The sequence below is a fragment of the Salmo salar genome, chromosome 09, assembly GCF_965601325.2.
Source record: "Salmo salar chromosome 09, fSalSal1, whole genome shotgun sequence".
In the NCBI taxonomy this organism is placed as follows: domain Eukaryota; kingdom Metazoa; phylum Chordata; class Actinopteri; order Salmoniformes; family Salmonidae; genus Salmo; species Salmo salar.
In genome coordinates, this window is record NC_138299.1 from 19,909,194 (window position 1) to 19,924,337 (window position 15,144).

The 15,144-nt window shown below is 41.7% G+C and overlaps 1 long non-coding RNA gene across 3 annotated transcripts; it reads right to left on the reverse strand.

Annotated features, from left to right (window-relative positions):
- Positions 1-6,668: 6,668 nt before the first annotated feature.
- LOC106610868 (uncharacterized) lies at positions 6,669-14,900 on the reverse strand. 3 transcript variants are annotated; one of them, XR_001329999.3, is made up of 5 exons: positions 14,623-14,900; positions 14,296-14,357; positions 8,114-8,298; positions 7,915-8,012; positions 6,669-7,648 (listed from the first exon to the last, which is right to left on the reverse strand). It is a non-coding gene; the product is annotated as an uncharacterized LOC106610868 (long non-coding RNA). The 3 variants fall into 3 exon arrangements; XR_006770955.2 differs by lacking the exon at positions 14,296-14,357 and having other exon boundaries at positions 14,623-14,894; XR_001329998.3 differs by having other exon boundaries at positions 14,296-14,894.
- Between the last annotated feature and the right edge of the window lie 244 nt (positions 14,901-15,144).

The following is a 15,144-nucleotide window of genomic DNA, read 5'->3' on the forward strand; positions in this document are numbered from 1 at the left end:
TAGTCGCTCCAAATCTAGCTCCAAGTAGAGAGAGAGGTCTGGATCAGTAGATAGCAGCAAGTCCTGCAGCAAAGATGCTAGTGAGAATACAAATATTTCAGATAAGATATAGAATTGCAACAGCACTAATACTCTATAGTGCCTTCAGAAAGTATTCACACCCCTTGACTTTTTCCACATTTTGTTGTGTTACAAAGTGCGATTAAAATGGATCGACACAAAATACTATGTAATGTCAAAGTGGAAGAATGTTTTTTACATTTGTAAAATAATTATGAAAAATAAAGCACTAATATATCTTGATTAGATAAGTATTCAACCCCATGAGTCAATACATGTTAAAATCACCTTTCCCAGTGATAACAGCTGTGAGTCTTTCTGGGTAAAGTCTCTAACATTTGCCCACTACTCTTTTCAAAATTCTTCAAGCTCTGTCAAATTGGTTGTTGATCATTGCTAGACAACAATTTTCAGGTCTTGCCATAGATTTTCAAGCAGATTTCAAGCAGACTGTAAGTCGACCAATCAGGAACATTTACTGTCTTTTTGGAGCAACTCCAGTATCGATTTGGCCTTGTGTTTTGTTATTAAACTGCTGAAAGGTGAATTAATCTCACAGTGTCTGTCTGGTGGAAAGCAGACTGAACCAGAGCCACACCTGTTTTGAGCCCCACCTATTTAGCAAAAAATATATTTATATATTTTTTTTGTTTTGTTGCCGGTTTTGCATGTTATTTTGGCATTAATACGTGTTACATATCAGTTTGCAAACAATGTATAGATTTTTTTAAATAATTGAGTTAATAAACCCGAATACAAACATGGTCCAAAATACAGGTGTTTCAGCCTAGCTCATAACTTTCTGTGGTGGTGGGGCAGCCAGAAGAAAATACGGAGCGTAGGCGTAGGCGTTGGTAATGTTCTGTAGTTTTACCGTGATTGGCTCAGTGTTCTGTCACTCATGGGGACACTACGTCAAATCTACGGGGAGAGCTGAAAAATTTAAGCCCCTTGGGTGCTGCCATAGAGTTACAGTAGAAGTGTTGTGTTGTATTGTGTAGTGGCTTTGCTGGCATGCATCTAAACGTTTTGGGGGGAGTTTGCCCACCAACATTTACATGCAAAAATCGCCACTAGACCTTACAGATAATTTTATGTGTGGGGTAGTCATTCAAAAATCATGACAAACTCTGTTATTGCACAGAGTCGATGCAACTTATTATGTGACTCGTTAAGAACATTTTACTCCTTAACTTATTTATGCTTGCCAAAACAAAGGGGTTGTACACTTATTGACATAAGACTTTTCAGCTTTTAATTTTTTAATAATTTGTAAAATGGGACTCACCATTTGAGAGGCACTCAAAGCCAGTCAAGAATGGAGGTTGAGGTCAAAATAGTAGTTTGAGGGTGGGTTTCTATGTGATTTCCTCCAGCAGTCAAAGTGAATGTGATTTAGGCTGTCCTTCTCTCCAGCTCCTTGGTGCAGCAGCAGCATTCTGGTGGTAGGGGTCTCATGGGAGTCACTAGGCCAGCTATGCTGCTCACACAACCCAACTAAGGAGGCTGGATTTAACTTGCTAATGAGTCACCTATCTACCCTCAGTGTATCACATCACAGTGGATTACTCCTTAACTTCGTAGTTTGGCTCCTGGATGCTGATTGGATGAAAGCAGTCGTAAATCAGACAATACACCACGGGTATGATGCAAAACTAAATGTTTACTGTTCTAATTATGTTGGTAACCTCTATATACAGTGCATTTGGAAAGTATTCAGATCCCTTGACTTTTTCCACATTTTGTTATGTTACATCCTTATTCTAAAATTGATTATTTTTTTTTATCTTCATTAATCTACACACAATACCCCATAATCACAAAGCAAAAACAGGATTGGATATTTTAGCAAATGTATTACAAATAAAAATCACATTTACATAAACATTCAGACCCTTTACTCAGTACTTTGTTGAAGCACCTTTGGTTAGCGATTACAGCCTCGAGTATGACGCTACAAGCTTGGCACACCTGTATTTTGGTAGTTTCTCCTATTCTTCTTTACGGATCCTCTCAAGCTCTGTCAGGTTGGATGGGGAGCGTTTCTACACAGCTATTTTCAGGTCTCTCCAGAGATGTTCGATCTGGATCAAGTCTGGGCTCTGGCTGGGCCACTCAAGGACATTCAGAGACTTGTCCCGAAGACACTCCTGCGTTGTTTTGGCTGTGTGTTTAGGGTCGGTGTCCTGTTGGAAGGTGAACCTTCGCCCCAGTCTGAGTTCCTGAGCAGGTTTTCACCAAGGATCTCTCTGTACTTTGCTCCGTTCATCTTTCCCCTCGATCCTGACTAGTCTCCCAGTCCCTAAAAAACATCCCCTCCTCATGATACTGCCACCACCATGCTTCACCGTAGGGATGGTGGCAGGTTTCCTTCAGACGCGATGCTTGGAATTCAGGCCAAAGAGTTCAATATTGGTTTCATCGGAACAGAGAATCTTGTTTCTCATGGTCTGAGAGTACTTTAGGTGCCTTTTGGCAAACTCCAAGCGGGCTGTCATGTGCCTTTTACTGAGGAGTGGCTTCCGTCTGGCCACTCTACCATAAAGGCCTGATTGGTGGAATGCTGCAGAGATGGTAGTCCTTCTGGAAGGTTCTCCCATCTCCACAGATGAACTCTGGAGCTCTGTCAGAGTGACCAATGGGTTCTTGGTCACCTCCCTGAACAAGGCTCTTCTCCCTTGATTGCTCAGTTTGGCCGGGCGTCTAGCTCAGCCAATCTAGCTCTTCCATTTAAGAATGATGGAGGCCACTGTGTTCTTGTGGACCTTCAATGCTTCAGACATTTTCTGGTACCCTTCCCCAGGTCTGTGCCTCGACACAATCCTATCTCGGATGTCGACGGACAATACCTTCTACCTCATGGCTTGGTTTTTGTTCTGACATGCACTGTAAACTGTGGCACCTTATATATACAGGTGTGTGCCTTTCCAAATAATGTCCAATCAATTGAATTTACCACAGGTGGACTCTAATCAAGTTGTAGAAACATCTCAAGGATGATCAATGGAAACAGGATGCACCTGAGCTCAATTTCTAGTCTCATAGCAAAGGGTCTGAATCCTTAAGTAAATAAGGTATATCTGTTTTATATTTTTTATACATTTCCCAAAATATCTGAAAGCCTGTTTTCGCTTCGTCATTATGGGGTATTGTGTGTAGATTAAAAAAAATCCATGGGAAGTTAAGCCCTGGAATTTGTGGAATTTTGCTTAAATTCATCAAAAAAGTTAGCTTAACAGTGAACCTTTTTTGTGGGTTACACATAAGGTAATTGTAGGTCTTGTGGCATATTTTGGTTAAACCCTCTGGATGCACAGTGCATTCTTCCATCACATGTACAGCTGCTTCTCAAGATCTTGCACACTAATCAGATGCTATTGAGCCAACACTACTACACGGTCTTAGCCAACGACTACATGCTTTCTGGTAAGTTTTGATTACAATACTGGATGGGGTGAATATATTTTACATGATATATATAATTTTTTGTTAACTAGTAAATAGTAGCCTACAGCAAAGTGTGTTTAACTCATTTCTAACTTGTTAACAATTTCTGCTAGTTAGTTTTTGCCACCATGTGGGTTTTAGCTTACTTGAGCCTGCTAACTGAGGAGTGTTAATTCACCTGTTTCCATACATGTTTCATTTTAAAACATTTATCTTACAAAGGAGTTGTTTAATCTAACTGCTTAGCTATTTATCTGTACATGGAATTGTATTTGGGATTTTTTTCTAATCTTTACAGGAAAATGCCACAGGCACTATCTGATGTGTGGAGACATTTCACTGCAGATAATGTAGAAGGAAAAGCTGTGCACATTTGCAAACACTGAGCCAAATCATATGTGAAGAATGCAAAAAAGATGCAAAATCATCTGGCCAAGTGCATAAAGTTCCCTCAGCGCTCACAACAAGCAACCTCTGACAAAAGTCCCTCTACTTCTATTAGTGGTGAAAAGGATGAATCAGGCACCTTATCAATAGCAACAGCTCATGGTCCTCCTGGAATCAGAAGTTTTTTTGACTCAATGGAGGAACGTAGTCAGAGAAATGCTAATGAATGTCTTGCTCGAGCTGTGTATGTAACTGGTTCACCTCTGATGCTCACAGGCAATGTGTATTGTAAGAGATTTCTGAATGTTCTTTGCCCAGCATACACCCGTCCAACCAGACATGCTTTATCTACTAATTTGCTGGATGCAGAGTTCAACAGAGTTCAAGTGAAATCTCTTCAACAGAGTTCAAGTGAAGGTCAAGCAAATCATAGCGAAAGCAGACTGTATTGCAATCATCTCTGATGGGTGGTCGAATGTTCGTTGGCAAGGAATAATTAACTACATCATCTCCACCCCTCAACCAGTATTCTACAAGAACACAGACACAAGGGACAACAGACACACCGGTCTCTACATTGCAGATGAGCTGAAAGCAGTCATCAATGACCTTGGACCACAGAAGGTATTTGCACTGGTGACAGGCAATGCTGCGAACATGAAGGCTGCTTGGTCTAAAGTGGAGGAGTCCTACCCACACATCATACCCAATGGATGTGATGCTCATGGATTGAATCTGCTCCTCAAGGACATCATGGCACTGAAAACAATGGATACACTCTACAAGAGAGCCAAGCAAATGGTTAGGTATGTGAAGGGTCATCAAGTTATATCAGCAATCTACCTCACCAAGCAAAGCGAGAAGAATAATATCACCAGATTGAAGCTGCCCAGCAACACCCGTTGGGGTGGTGTTGTCATCATGTTTGACAGTCTCCTGGAGGGGAAGGAGTCTCTCCAAGAAATTGCCATATCACATTCTGCCGATATGGACAGCCCCATCAAGAGGATCCTCCTGGATGATGTATTTTGGGAGAGAGTGGTAAGCAGCCTGAAACTCCTGAAACCTATAACAGTAGCCATTGCATGGATTGAGAGAGACAATGCCATCCTGTCTGATGTTCAGACTCTGCTTGCAGATGTAAGAGAAGAAATCCATACTGCCCTGCCCACTTCACTGTTGCTCCAAGCAGAGGAAACTGCAGTTCAGAAATACATCAAAAAGCATGAAGACTTCTGCCTGAAGCCCATACACGCCGCAGTGTACATGTTGGACTCCAAGTATGCTGGCAGGAGCATCCTGTCTGGTGCAGAGATCAACAATGCCTATGTTGTCATCACTACCGTGTCTCGCCACCTTGGCATGGATGAGGGCAAGGTTCTTGGCAGTCTGATCGAAGTACACTTCCAAGCAAGGGCTTTGGGTTGGAGATGCAATATGGCAGTCGTGCCAACATATCTCATCAGCCACCTGGTGTAAGGGACTTGTTTGGGAACACACACACCAAAGCACGCAACAGGCTGACCAATACATGGGTTGAAAAATTGGTAGCCATCCTGGCAAATTTGAGGGTGAAGAGTGAAGATGAGGCCTCAGAGTCTGATATTCAAGAGGTGGACATTGAGGAGGTCCAGGGAGAAGAGAGGAAGACAATCAAAGCTTTAGTTTCTAGACTATCATTTTACATTTTACATATTCCCTTTATTTTGTTGTTCAGTGAAATCATCCCTTGTGAAGAGTCAACTCATTTAATTAAAGTTCAATTCGTAACTAAATCGTTTTGTTTTTATTTCTATCGATAGGATTTAATCATTTGCAAATATGTCTACTTATGATAAGGTAAAAGGTTTATGTTTCTGTCTCTATATGATATGGTAAATATATCCAATGCAAAAAACATCTACATTTAAATTGTATTAATATGCATATTCATTTGCATATATTTCCATTAATTCCCATATATTCCCATTAATTCCCACGGAAAGTTTCCACCTCTGAATATTCCCCAAAATGTGTAACCCTAGTGGTACATGGCCATAATACCACGACTAGGTGCTGTATCCAGGCACTCCACGCTGCGTCATGTGTTGGCCATCTTCCACACCCCCTCAGGCCTTATTGTTTAACTATACCAGTGGGGACCGAATGAACCTTATTGGACAACAATTAAGAAAATCTGGTCCCGGTTTCCCAAAAGCATCTTAAGGTTAAGTTCATCGTTAGAACCATTGAGCTCCGTTAGAAACATTGTTCGAACCATTTAGTTTAATGGTTCTAACGATGAACTTAGCCTTAAGATGCTTTTGGGAAACCGGGCCCAGCACAGTTAACGATAAAGATTCTGGCTGTAATACAATACGTCAAGTAGGTATATCATTGTGGGCAGTTTTCATAACAGAAAAATACAACATAACACCCTCCAGTTAGAGAATGGAATAATTACATTTGAATAATTAAGATATCCAAGTGGCTGCAAAAAAAATATGGTGAACTGAGATAGTTTATGGTGCAGCTCGTTTCTTGTGACAAGCTGCCAGTGTTTACGACTTTAGCTTTCAGCAAGAACATGTGTAGAGCAGTATACCCTTTGCTCTCATATTCAATGTGGTTCAAATAACATTATCAGATGAAAAACATGCAAAGTAACCCATATTTGAACTTCGTGGTCTGCAGTGCCTCTCCCATCCAGAGCTCCTCTTGCATGCCCTCTACTGATAGTGACTTATACGACAGGCTCCAGTTAATCAGGCAAAGATTATCACAGGAGTCATCACCATTATTTCACATTTATTTAACACTATCACCACATGGCCTGGGGGGGGACATTTTTACCAATATATACAGCAGTGACAGCTATAATGTGAATTGAGCCTTGTCATGGACTCCTCTGGATTTCTCTCTGTCATTCTCATACCCTGCCTTCACCACATGGTGTACTGAAAGTTTCATTCCTAAGAGGTAACGTGAAGAAGGCAAAGAAATAATGGAGAGAGGAACCAGACGGAACATGGCATGTTTTCTAAAGCCCTTTTCGAAACATAATGGATTAGTGGAATGAATGTAAAATGTAGAATACAGTTTTGTAGTGAAATGCCATGAAAAAAAAATTACAGAACAGTCTCAACTGCCAATTATTGCAGAATATCCAAGGATATGCAGTAACAACAACCACCAGTATTTCAGTTCTCAAATCATAGCACCATTTTCTCACACAACTCTTTTCAATCCAATTACATTAGATGATTTTTCCCTCTGGGATACTGTCTGGCCCAGAGCCTAGATAGTGATCTATGGCTATGACTGGTGTGACCTATGTCGTTCCAACTGCAGTTTATATATACACATCACAAATAGTAAAATACATACATGACGAAAGACAACAAAGACATAACTGATGATACTGACAGTCTGCTACCTTCTAAATACAAAACAATCTGAATATGGAAATGTCATGTCAATGTCCAGGTGGAAAGGTGTCAGTATGGAAGACCAGAGCCCCCTTGCTCTTCCTTGACACTGCCCCCTGACTCCAAGGCCTTCTTCTGGTGGTAGCTTTCTGCCCTCAGTTCCTAAAAGCAGAACTCGGAGGCGACACTGAGCAACAGGTCCTTGCAATACATGCTCTGCTTCTGAGCTTTCCCCTCTTCCTGCTGCTGATGTTGCTGTTGCTGCAGTCTCTTCAGAGGAGTCTCATCCCTGCAGGGCTTTCGTGCAGACAACACCGAATTCACCGCTGGGTTGATCTTACAGTGTCCTGGAGGAAGGTGCCAGAACAAATAACTAAAACCTTAAGAACACAACTGGAGTAGACACAAATGATGCCACATGAATACACCTTGGGGTTACTGCTGGGTTTTAGTCACCCCGTTTTAAAATCATGTATTGCTAGATCTACATTTCTTTAAATAGAAAAACTGATATTTGCTTTGGGAACAGCCACAGGCATTAATTCATTAAGTTATGAGAGAAAAGTGAAATGAATGAGGGCAGCAAAATACGATGATCTCAGTGAACACTTACATGGCTGGAGGCTGATCTGACTCCTCCACAAAGGGCTGGGAGTTTGGCTTGCTGGGCGGAGCCACAACACTGTGACCAAACCTCGACTTCATAGGCTTCTACAATTGAGCACACAGAAATTATGTCAAATAAATTAGCTTACAAATGGTCACATAACCTTGCCATCACATAAAAAGTCAAATTACTGCATGTCTCATACCTTTACGTTGCTCCATTTCTCATTCTCCTTAGATCTCGATGGGGGTGGGGACATCCAAGATTCCAACTTTGGTTCAGAGGGTCCAGCACTGGCAGCCTTGTTCTCATCAAAGATCACAAGGCGACTGTTTAGACCACTGTTGGCAGGGGCTGGTGGGCCTTGTAACTGTAGCCTTAGTGAATTACCTGTGAACAAACAGGCAATATAAAGTAAAAAATCATAACAGATTGAAATCTATTGAACGTCAAAACCTCCATGACATTACACAACCACAACATCACATCTGGTGTTTTAAGATGGCGCTGAAGAGGATGGCTGACGATTTACATGCCCATAACCAATTGTGCTATTTTGTTCGTTGCGCTGTTTGTAACTTATTATTTTACTTATTTTGTACATAATGTTGCTGCTACCGTCTCGTATGACCGAAAATAACTTCTGGACATCAGAACTGGGATTACTCACCACGAACTGCAAGAAGCTTTTTCCTTTAACAAGTCTGACCTTAAGGATATACTGCTCTCCCGGGAACAGGCCCAGATCCCCATCATTTGTGTGAAGAGGACGCAGATCAGGCTTCCTTTTGAGAATCAGTAGGCGAGCAAGTAAACTCCCACTGCCATCAATGTCATCAAAAAAGTACTGTTCAAACCACTTCTAAAGCACATACAGTAGATTACTCTCTATTTACTTCCTTACTTTACTTCTTTAGCTATCAGTTGGTCCCTTTGATCATAAGAACCTTTGAGGTTAGCTGTTGCACTATCCTTCCTACAGGCAGTTAGATTTGGGTATGTCATTTTAGGTGAAAATTGAAAAAAAAAAGGGGTCAGATCATTCAGAGGATGATTTGACGATCCAATGTCTAATAAAACATTACCCAAAGGTAAAAAGGCAGCACAAGGAAGTTGGCAGAAAAATACCATCCCGGGAAACTGTGGTGCTAACAGTTTACAGGGCTGTATTGATTAGGGCAAAACGTAGCAAAACGTTTTACAACGAAACGTTACAATGAGCATTTATTTTTGGACAAGTCCAGGTAGTCCCTCCCTGTTTCAGTCTGTTTTCTTCCATTTGTTGACTAATGAACACAATCCAGGTAATACGGTCTCATCACGAGGACTGATGATTAGGTGTTTGCTATGGTCATCCCCATAGCAACTCCTCCTTTGGCCACCTTTCCTTCCAGTTCTCTGCTGCCAGTGACTGGAACAATTGCAAAAATCACTGAAGCTGGTGTCATATCTCCCTCACTAACTTTAAGCATCAGCTGTAGGATAGGATAAAGTAATCCTTCTAACCCCCCCCCCCCCCCCCCCCTTAAAAGATTTAGATGCACTATTGTAAAGTGGTTGTTCCACTGGATATCATAAGGTGAATGCACCAATTTGTAAGTCGCTCTGGATAAGAGCGTCTGCTAAATGACTTAAATGTAAATGTAAAAATGTAATCAATTCTACTTGCTAATATGCAATCATTGGAAAATAAAATTGATGACCTACGATTATCCTACCAACATGACATTAAAAACTGTAAAATCGTATGTTTCACTGAGTTGTGGCTGAATGACGACACGGATAACATAGAGCTGGAGGGATTCTCAATGCACAGGCAGAACAAAGAAGCTATGTCTGGTAAGACGAGGGGTGGGGGTGTGTGTATTTTTGTCAATAACAGCTGGTGCGCGATGTCTAATATTTAAGAAGGCTCGCGGTATTGCTTGCCTGAGTTAGAGTACCTTATGATAAGCTGTAGACCACACTACCTATATTATTCGTAGCTGTCTATTTACCATCACAAACCAATGCTGGCACTAAGACCGTGCTCAACTAACTCTATAAGGCCATAAGCAAACAAGAAAATGCTCACCCAGAAGTGGCGCTCCTAGTGGCCGGGGACTTTAATGCAGGCAAACTTAAATCAGTTTTACCAGCATGTCACATGTGCAACCAGAGAAAAAAAATCCTAGACAACCTTTACTCCACACACAGAGATGCATACAAAGCTCTCCCCTGCCCATTTGGCAAATCTGACCATAATTCTATCCTCCTGATTCCTGCTTACAAGCAAAAACTAAAGCAGGAAGTACCAGTGACTCGCTCAATACGGAACTGGTCAGATGACGCGGATGCTACGCTACAGAACGGTTTTGCTCGCAGACTGGAATATGTTCCGGGATTCATCCAATGGCATTGAGGAGTATACCACCTCAGTCATCGGCTTCATCAATAACTGCATTGATGACGTTGTCCTCACATTGACCGTACAAACATATCCCAACCAGAAGCCATGGATTACAAGCAACATCCGCATCGAGCTAAAGCTGCCGCTTCCAAGGAGCAGGACACTAATCTGGACGCCCATATGAAATTCCGCTACGCCCTCAAACGAATCATCAAACAAGCAAAGCGTTAATACAGGATTAAGATTGAATCCTACTACACCGGCTCTGACGCTCGTCGGCTGTGGCAGGGCTTGAAAACTATTACGGACTACAAAGAGAAACCCAGACGCGAGCTGCCCAGTGATGCGAGCCTGCCAGACGAGCTAAATGCCTTTTATCCTTGCTTCGAGGCAAGCAACACTGAAGCATGCACGAGAGCACCAGCTGTTCCGGATGACTGTGTGATAACACTCTCGGTAGCCGATGTGAGCAAGACCTTTAAACAGGTCAACATTCACAAAGCCACGGGGCCAGATGGATTACCAGGACGTGAACTCAAAGCATGCGCAGACCAACTGGCAAGGGTCTTCACTGACATTTTCACGTCGGAAGCCATGAAGTGCTTTGAAAGGCTGGTCATGGCTCACATCAACAGCATCCTCCCAGATACCCTAGACCCACTCCAATTCGCATACCGCCCCAACAGATCCACAGATGACGCAATCTCAATCGCACTCCACACTGCTCTTTCCCACCTGGACAAAAGGAACACCTATGTGAGAATGCTGTTCATTGATTATAGCTCAGCGTTCAACACCATAGTGCCCACGAAGCTCATCACTAAGCTAAGGACCCTGGGACTAAACACCTCCCTCTGCAAGGGTAGGCAACAACACATCTGCCACGCTGATCCTCAACACGGGGGCCCCTCAGGGGTGTGTACTTAGTCCCCTCCTGTACTCCCTGTTCACCCACGACTGCGCGGCCAAACACGACTCCAACACCATCATTAAGTTTGCTGACGACACAACAGCTTCTACCCCCAAGCCATAAGACTGCTGAACAGTTAATCAAATGGCCACCAGACTATTACATTGACCCCCCCCCCAACCATTTGTTTTGTACACTGCTGCTACTCGCTATTCATTATCTATGCATAGTCACTTCACCCCTACCTAAATGTACAAATTACCTCTAACCTGTACCCCCGCACACTGACTCGGTACAGGTACCCCCTGTATATAGCCTCGTTATTGTTAATTTTTTACTTTCATTTGTTTGGTAAATATTTTCTTAACTCTTCTTGAACTGCACTGTTGGTTAAGGGTTTGTAAGTAAGCATTTCCCTATAAGGTCTACACTTGCTGTGACAAATAAAGTTTGATTTGATGGGTCGGAATGCGATTTGGAGTGGGTCCAGGGTGTATGGTGTTGATGTGTGCCATGACCATCCTTTCAAAGCATTTCATGGCTACAGATGTGAGTGCTATGGGCGATAGTCATTTAGACAGGCTACCTTGGTGTTCTTGGACACAGGGACTACGGTGGTCTGCTTGAAACATGTAGGTATTACACACTGGGTCAGGAAGAGGTAGAAAATGTCAGTGAAGACATGCCAGCTGGTAACTATGTTAACAGTCTGATGTTCAGACAAACACAAACAATGTAAAGCCACTGACATCTTGGACAACTTGTAATGCTTTACAAAGCAAGTAGCAAGCAAGGTGTCACGCATTATACAATGGGTGGGTTTAATTCTGGATGCAGATTGGTTAAAACTGCATTCCAGTCAGTGTCTATTCCACAAGTTACCACCAGCTAAGGCTATGACAGACAGAAAAGGTAACCCAGACAAGTCACATTGGCTATAAAGCTGAAGCATCCCTTGGAACGTTTTCTTGCCCCCAAATATGGTTGTGAGAGGAAGTCCAGTTGGGGGTAGTGGGAGAGGATGGAACTAGAGCTGTGTTCGAATACCCATAGTAATACTGTATACTACATACTTAATGAGTATATACACTACATACTAAAATTTATTTTAGTATACTGTAAACGAACATTATCCTTTCAGTTGAGTGTACTAGCGCTTCGCCTGTCTGCCGGAAGTTGATGCTGTTGCTATGCAACCTCAGTCTTGCTATACATTTTATGACTTCGGGTGTGATCGTAAATTCAATCTGGAGTAGGCTGGACAATAGAATGAGTCAAAATTCACCCAAGGCTGAAAAACAGCAAAAGGACGTTGGCTAAGCTGGAACACTAGCACGAGGCCATAGCAAATGAATGGAATCAAATGTTCGCAGAGCCTGTTTTGACTAGAGTTATGCTTAGAATTCCATTTCGCCTAAATGGCACCAAACAATGTATCCCTTTTTATTTTACCACTACAATCTGTTCGCCGGACGAAACTGGAAAAAAACAACTTGTGTAGAACATCCGCACCTCGATGGTGTCAACTGTGCTTATGTCTGCGTAATGAGAAAGTAGGGAAAAAATGAACACTGACTATTTCTAGTCTAGTGATCGATGACAAACGTGCTCGCTGCCCAATCTAACGTAATTACAAAGAGGAAATTCTCCTGATTAAAATGGTGCCCGACTTGAAAAAATCTAAATATACACATTGAGACATTTGGCGAAATATCCATAGGAAAACAATGTGTTCCAAGGGCAAAAATTATTTTGGGGCTAGCATTTGATGACAACCGAGCTCGCTGCCCAGACTTACATAATCAGAAAGAGGAGAGTCACATGATTAAAATGAAATCCGACCTGAAAAAAAATCTAAATATACACATTGCGAGATATCTGGCGAAATTGACAGACATGCCTATATTTCCCCTATAGGAAACAATGGGACGACCTCAGAGTTCCATGAGTCATTTTTTGTTGTTGTTTACATTTTAACTATAAACAATGTGAGCAGGTCTCATTGCCAACAATAGCGAAGCAGGCATTGTGATGTAGAACAATAAACTGGGAATAGAACATTCGGAAGGCGAGTTGGTGCCACGTTGCTCAATAGAACAAATAGGAGCTGGCAGGGTGAAAAATGCCCTAAAATAAGGCGTTTTTTTCGTGATTACTTCAAAACGAGAGCAAGCAGCTGGGAAATATGGTCATATTATGAAACTGGGCTCCACAGCGGAAGCAATGAACTAGTTATCAGAAAAAAAATGTTTCATGTGTCCAGCGTAACTGGAGTGCCCTCTGGCGTTCGTAAATTCAGAGCGTTCAGATTATCCGTTCGTAAATTCAGAGCGTTTCGCTCTCGGAGCGTTCATGACGCTCTGGCCAAGGAGTAGGGTTAATCCGACTCACAACGGCAGTCAAGCAACCTAGCTAACTGGCTAATGTCGTTGGCTAGCTTGCTAGCTACTTCCAGACACAATTTTTTATTTTTACTTCCAGACACAAATGACACCTCACTCTGACCATTTTGCTCACCCTAGTAGAGCTGGTTAGGCTGTTTTCATGTTATCCAAAAAGTTGGAGACTGATTCTGGCAACAATTTAATGACACCGGCCATATTCAACACCGGGTGTTGACCTATTTAGTACGACATCCTGGAACTTTTGGCATATTAACTATATCCATACTATGACCAATAAGAATACTACATACTCAATTTAATCACAAATAGTACAGTTAGTATGAGTATTCAAACACAATTTGGGTGAATCTGGGCAGACATTCTGATAATTTTCTCATTGATGAAACATCTGATCAATACATTTCTGTTCCCAAATCTAACATCTGTTACAAACACAGTGCAATAAGTTTTATAGACTTGAAAAGCTTTGCCAAAGTTTTAAATTGCATTGTTTAGGAGTGCAAGGTCGAATTGAGTTTGTGCACACACGTCACAGTAAATATATGCAAATACTTGCTACATGCCAATAGGATCTCGCTAGCTCGTGCTTCACTTTGCCCACCTCCTTGCTTCATTTGTTCCATTGTAAACGACACCGATTAACTATATTGGGTTAGTTATATATAGATCTTTGTAATAAATACCTTCGCCTATGACGTTGAAATGATTATTACTTTCTCATCAGTTCAATCAGGCAATTTGTCCACTGTAAAAAAAAAAGCAAGACATTCTCCCCTTCATTTTAGACTTGCATTTGGTTTTCGACAGTGGATATTTGTAAACCTTGCGGTCTCCGACATTGTAGCATTTTTGCAAAAGCACTTAACTAGCTAGCTTCAGTAGCAAGTCAGCTACACAACAAAAAACAGCTAGCTAACGTTCGCATTATTAGCCATAGTAGCTAGTTAACGTTACTACGAAGCTGGGTTTACAAATTGTATTAGGCTAACATTATATCAAAGAGATCTTACCCTGTTTAGTAAATAGCTATATATTTCATTTACAACTATTTTTGTTTGTTTTGTCAAAGTTCAATAACGCAAAGTCTCATGTCGCGTTCAAAACAACTGGAAACTCGGAAATCTCATATTTCCTACTTCTCTCCGACTAGGAAAAATCGATTTGAATGGTCATGCATTTCGGGAACTCAGGTCTCTCCCTAGAGCTCAGACTTTCCGACCAAAAGATCACTGATGCCATGATTTAACCTCGTGTTTTTTCGATTTCCCAGTTGTTCTGAACGCAGCATCATTTCACTTCCTCTGTATACTTCGAACGGAACCGTGTGAAAATTTGGACAACGCTGATTGGATGGTCAAGCCCAATGACGTGTTCAAACGTGTAGTCCTAAACAAGAAACGAGTTTGAAAAATGAAAAGTATTTTTTATTAAATGTCAATTATTTACGGCGGACTCTAAAACCATTCAAATAGTATACTCCACCCCGCCCCCCAAAAGTACCCTTACGTTTCAACATTAGGACTACATTTACC